Source organism: Engraulis encrasicolus, chromosome 15 (genome assembly GCF_034702125.1).
Source record: "Engraulis encrasicolus isolate BLACKSEA-1 chromosome 15, IST_EnEncr_1.0, whole genome shotgun sequence".
In the NCBI taxonomy this organism is placed as follows: Eukaryota; Metazoa; Chordata; class Actinopteri; order Clupeiformes; family Engraulidae; genus Engraulis; species Engraulis encrasicolus.
In genome coordinates, this window is record NC_085871.1 from 17367258 (window position 1) to 17372257 (window position 5000).

Consider the following 5000-nt stretch of genomic DNA (forward strand, 5'->3'; position numbering starts at 1 on the left):
TCAGTGTGTGCGTTTGACTTTGTGGGTATGTGTCCTTATGTCTGCCAGTATGTCTGGCTGTCTGTGTGTGTTTGCATCGGTATGCGTGTGTACTGTATGTGAGTCAAAAGTGTTTACGTGCCAGGGTCAATGTTACCCTCAACCACACAGGAAGACAGGCCTTTATTTCAGGTCTGACATGGGGGGAAAGGCATGGACCAGTCTTCAAACTCGGGTGACACAAACAGTAGCAACGCCACACACCAACCAACAGCCACCGCCACAGACTTCTTCAATCACACACACACACCCAAACATGTCTGTAATTGTCACAAACAAAGGGGCACCTTAGGACCTGCCCGTTGAAAGTGAATGTATGGGAAAAGACTGTATGACCAGATACGGAGAATGTTGAAAGCGATGTGAAAACGAGCTTAGTTGTAAGCAACTGCCACTGAGAAACTTATTTAGTTCTAAATCTAGTGTGGGAATTACAACCTGGATGGGTAGGAACCATCACAGACACCCTAGCTATGAAACAGCTCACATAGTGTTGGTGGGAATTTATAGTGCTATACAAAGCAGTGACTTCATACGTTGTCGGTCTGAGTTCAGATTTAAATTGACTTAAACACCTCTGATTCATGACTACATCTCTTGGCTTTTTCCTATTAAAAAAACATATAAAAGCATCAACACTCTTAATACCTACAGCATGGTTGACTGGGCAATGTGACAGCTTTAAAGGTATTTTACTAAGGTTCACTAGCCACATTGTTACCGCATTACTACCTTCGTAAAGCAGTATAATTGATTTATATCACCATTACAGAGTTTTGTGGGATTGCTCTGGACACATTGTTTGTGTGGAAGGCAAGAAAGATAAAGCCTCAACTTTCCAATCAAATGACCAACAAAATCCAGTTGCCTGGTATAACAAAGACAACAATAAAATACTGACTCAGTGTACTTCATGACTGAAACTAAGACAGTGGAACTGACAATTTGATGATATTGGAGTATTGGTGTTTGTGTGTGTGCCTGCATGCGTGCATGCACATGTGTATGTGTGTAAATGTGTGTATGCATGCATGTGTGTGTGCATGTGTTTGGATGCACATAATGTATCTTTAAAAGTGTGTCACAGACAGACAGACAGACAGACATTTTTTTCCAATTACTTTTCCACTTCTAGGCCTATTATGTTATGGAAGTAGGACATTGGTCAGGGGCCAGCGATTCAATTATTTTCGATACTTAAGAATGCCCCACGATACGATACGATGCGATTCGATTCAATCGTCAGATTATATCGCGATATATCGATACATTTCGATTATTATTTACACCCGTATTTCTCAGTCTGAACTCAGAAAACCTTGCAGCTCTAAACGGTGTGTGGAATCTCCTGCCCGGCACTCCTATACAACCCAGCCATATTTTGGAACAGCTGTACCACAGGGGTCTGCCCCCATACCACTGAACAAGTTCCGGCACTTCCGGTCTGGGAAAGTCGTGTCATTCCCCTTTCTTTAATGGGGAAAAAGATTCGGGTTGCTAGAGTTAGTGCACGTGTCGGAAAGCCAAAACAGACAAAACTGAGGACTTAGGTAGATGCTACATAGATACGTCGATGACTCTTCATACACAATCTAGAGGTCTCGGACAGGCGCCGGCTAAATGGATGGCAGGAATAAAAATGACGGCAGAGGGAGAGACACTATACATGTATGCTGTATAAGTATACATACGTACATACTATATAACAGACAGAATGGGGAAGAGAGAGAGAGAAGAGAGATGGGAAAAGAAGAGAGAGGGAGAAAAGAAAAGGAAAAGGAGAATGAGAAGGAGAGGGAGAAGAGAGACAGGGATAGACATGAGGAGATGAAAGAAAGCGAAAGAAAAATGGGAAAAGAAGAAAAGAAACTCCACCAAATGTCCGACTTACACCAAAGGAATGAATGTAGATGGTAGGCTGAAGCCAGTTCCCCGAAATCCCCCTAATAAAGGGTGGATTTTAATGAGATCGCCCACCCTTCATTATAACATTGCAACATGCAACGGGGCTCCCAATTAAAACATGTTTCTCCCACTCTACGCCATGGTGCTCGACTCTACTCGGGCGACTACACACACACAACCACACCCACACACACGCAGACATACAAACACGCGCGCGCACACGCACTCGCACGCATGCACACACACACACACACAAACACACACACACACACACACACACACACACACACACACACACACACACACACACACACACACACACACACACACACACACACACACACACACACACACACACACACACACACACACACACACACACACACACACACACACACACACAGACATGCTGCTTTCAAAGCCACTCTGCGTCAGCGGGTGTTTTTATCTGTTGTGGTTTTCTCCCCATGATGAGAAGGATATACACATAATATCCGTGTGTGTGTGTGTGTGTGTGTGTGTGTGTGTGTGTGTGTGTGTGTGTGTGTGTGTGTGTGTGTGTGTGTGTGTGTGTGTGTGTGTGTGTGTGTGTGTGTGTGTGTGTGTGTGTGTGTGTGTGTGTGTGTGTGTGTGTGTGCGCGCATGTGTGTGTAAGCGTCATCGCACTCATACTCACATTTATAGTGGAACTTGCAAAGAGCAGTTAACCCAATGAGATTTTGTAACCTAACGGTGTCATGGTTGCCCGCGGTTACCACTTTGTCATCGACCACCCTGTAGAATCAGAACCCTTTCCCAGCCTGTGCCAACCACAACGCTCGTCACCACGGAAACACATTCCTCCCAGATCAGTCAACAAACACTTCACTCATAAACAAACGTCAGACGTGGGATGTCAAGCCCGCCATTCATTCATACGGAAATAGAGTGAAAGACAGAAAGACAGTGACTGAGGAAAAGAGGGAAGGAGAGAGATGATTTTTGTTTCACATCTTTTTATCACAAGGTCTGAGCATCCCTTATGTCCCTTACAAGAGCAAAGGGTTCAGGGCAAAAAGGTAGACACAGAGAGAAAGAAGTGAGGGAGAGAAGGAGAGATACAGAGAGCTGATGGGAAAAGTTGCCCAGGACAAGAGGAGAAATAGGCTGCTGCAGTCATAGAAGCTGCACGTCCTCTGCGACTACTGTGATACCATCAATATGGCCTACCTCTGGTGGGTTTGGAGAGAGACAGACAGACAGACAGACAGACAGACAGACAGACAGACAGACAGACAGACAGACAGACAGATAGATAGATAGATAGATAGATAGATAGATAGATAGATAGATAGATAGATAGATAGATAGATAGATAGATAGATAGATAGATAGATAGATAGATAGGGAGAGAGAGATGTAAAAAGGGAGAGGTGCGTGAAACAGCACACCGAAATAGTGAATGGGGAATGAAGACAGAGAGACGTGCGAAAAAGCAGCGAAGCAAATGAAAAGAGAGAGAGAGAGAGAGAGAGAGAGAGAGAGAGAGAGAGAGAGAGAGAGAGAGAGAGAGAGAGAGAGAGAGAGAGAGAGAGAGAGAGAGAGAGAGAGAGAGAGAGAGAGAGAGAGAGAGAGAGAGAGAGAGGGGGATACATACATATGGAGGTGAATAAAAGAGAAAACTAGAAGTAGAGATACAGAGAGTCTTACAAAGCAGTGGAGTTAAAAGGTAGAGCCTGCAGTGGTGTGCTTGATCCCCTGTACCCCTGAATTCCCCTCCATCACACACACACACACACACACACACACACACACACACACACACACACACACACACACACACACACACACACACACACACACACACACACACACACACACACACACACACACACACACACACACACACACACACACACCTCTACAGCACACCCCAAAATCACACCCCTCCACCGCAGCAAACCAGCACCAGCACCCCTTAATACAGCAGAGAAAGGGGAGAGATAGAACAGAGGATGCAGAGTAGGGAGGAGGGAAAGATGGAGAAAATGGGAAAGAAAAACAGAGAGAGAGAGGAGGAACATAAACCAGGAAAACAACAGAGTGTGCAAGCCAGATACAGTGAGAGTGCCAGTGAGAGAGAGGGGGACAAAGAGAAAATAAGAAGGAAAGAAGGATAGCAGACGTGAAAGAAACTCGATGGAGAAATAGAGAGAAGGGGAGAGAGAGAGAGGGGGGGGGGGGGGGTAAGTAGACGTGAAAGTGCCGCAGTGGCACATTCAGTGCTGGGGTAGTTGGGAGTCCATCTGTTAGTGTGGGGCAACCCTCAATCACGCTGCCCCTGCTTAAGCAAGCACTCAACTGCAGAGAAAAGAGGAGAGGAAAAATAAAGAATGAAAGAACAAAGACAGATGAAAAAGAAGAGTGTGTGTGTGTGTGTGTGTGTGTGTGTGTGTGTGTGTGTGTGTGTGTGTGTGTGTGTGTGTGTGTGTGTGTGTGTGTGTGTGTGTGTGTGTGTGTGTGTGTGTGTGTGTGTGTGTGTGGGGGGGTTATGCTGCAGACTGCTTTTACTGGTAGAGGAGTATATTAAATCCAGCGCAACACACATATGTCTTGATAGATTCTTTTGAAGGATGAATGTGGTAAAAGTACTAAAGTCAACATAATGCAAGGGCTGTGCCATGGTCTTACGATTATAGGGACACATGAAATAAGAAATGTCTAAGAAAGAGCAAAAACGACTGGACTTTGAGGGGGAAAAGCATATGGATTTGTTCTGCAAAAAGGGATTTGTCCTTGAGCCAGGACGTGAATGTAATTTCAGGGCCAATGCAACAAACAATAATATGCAATAACGATCTCATACAAAACAATATTATACCCCCTGGCGAACACTGGAGTGTAGTGGCGTCACATTTTTAAATACTCAAATGCTTCAGTGAATCCACTGACCACACAGAGTCACATTAGACCACACATGTCACACAAACACAACACACACACACACACATGACCAAAAAAACAATTTGAAATGAATGGCAAAGTATCAAACTAGCTTTGGCCGTGGGTGGGATTTT

The 5000-nt window shown here is 44.8% G+C and overlaps 1 protein-coding gene across 5 annotated transcripts in view; it reads right to left on the reverse strand.

The window, feature by feature from the left end:
• nav3 (neuron navigator 3) overlaps positions 1 to 5000 on the reverse strand; it is a 321307-nt gene that overhangs the window by 224026 nt on the left and 92281 nt on the right. The window lies entirely within an intron of this gene.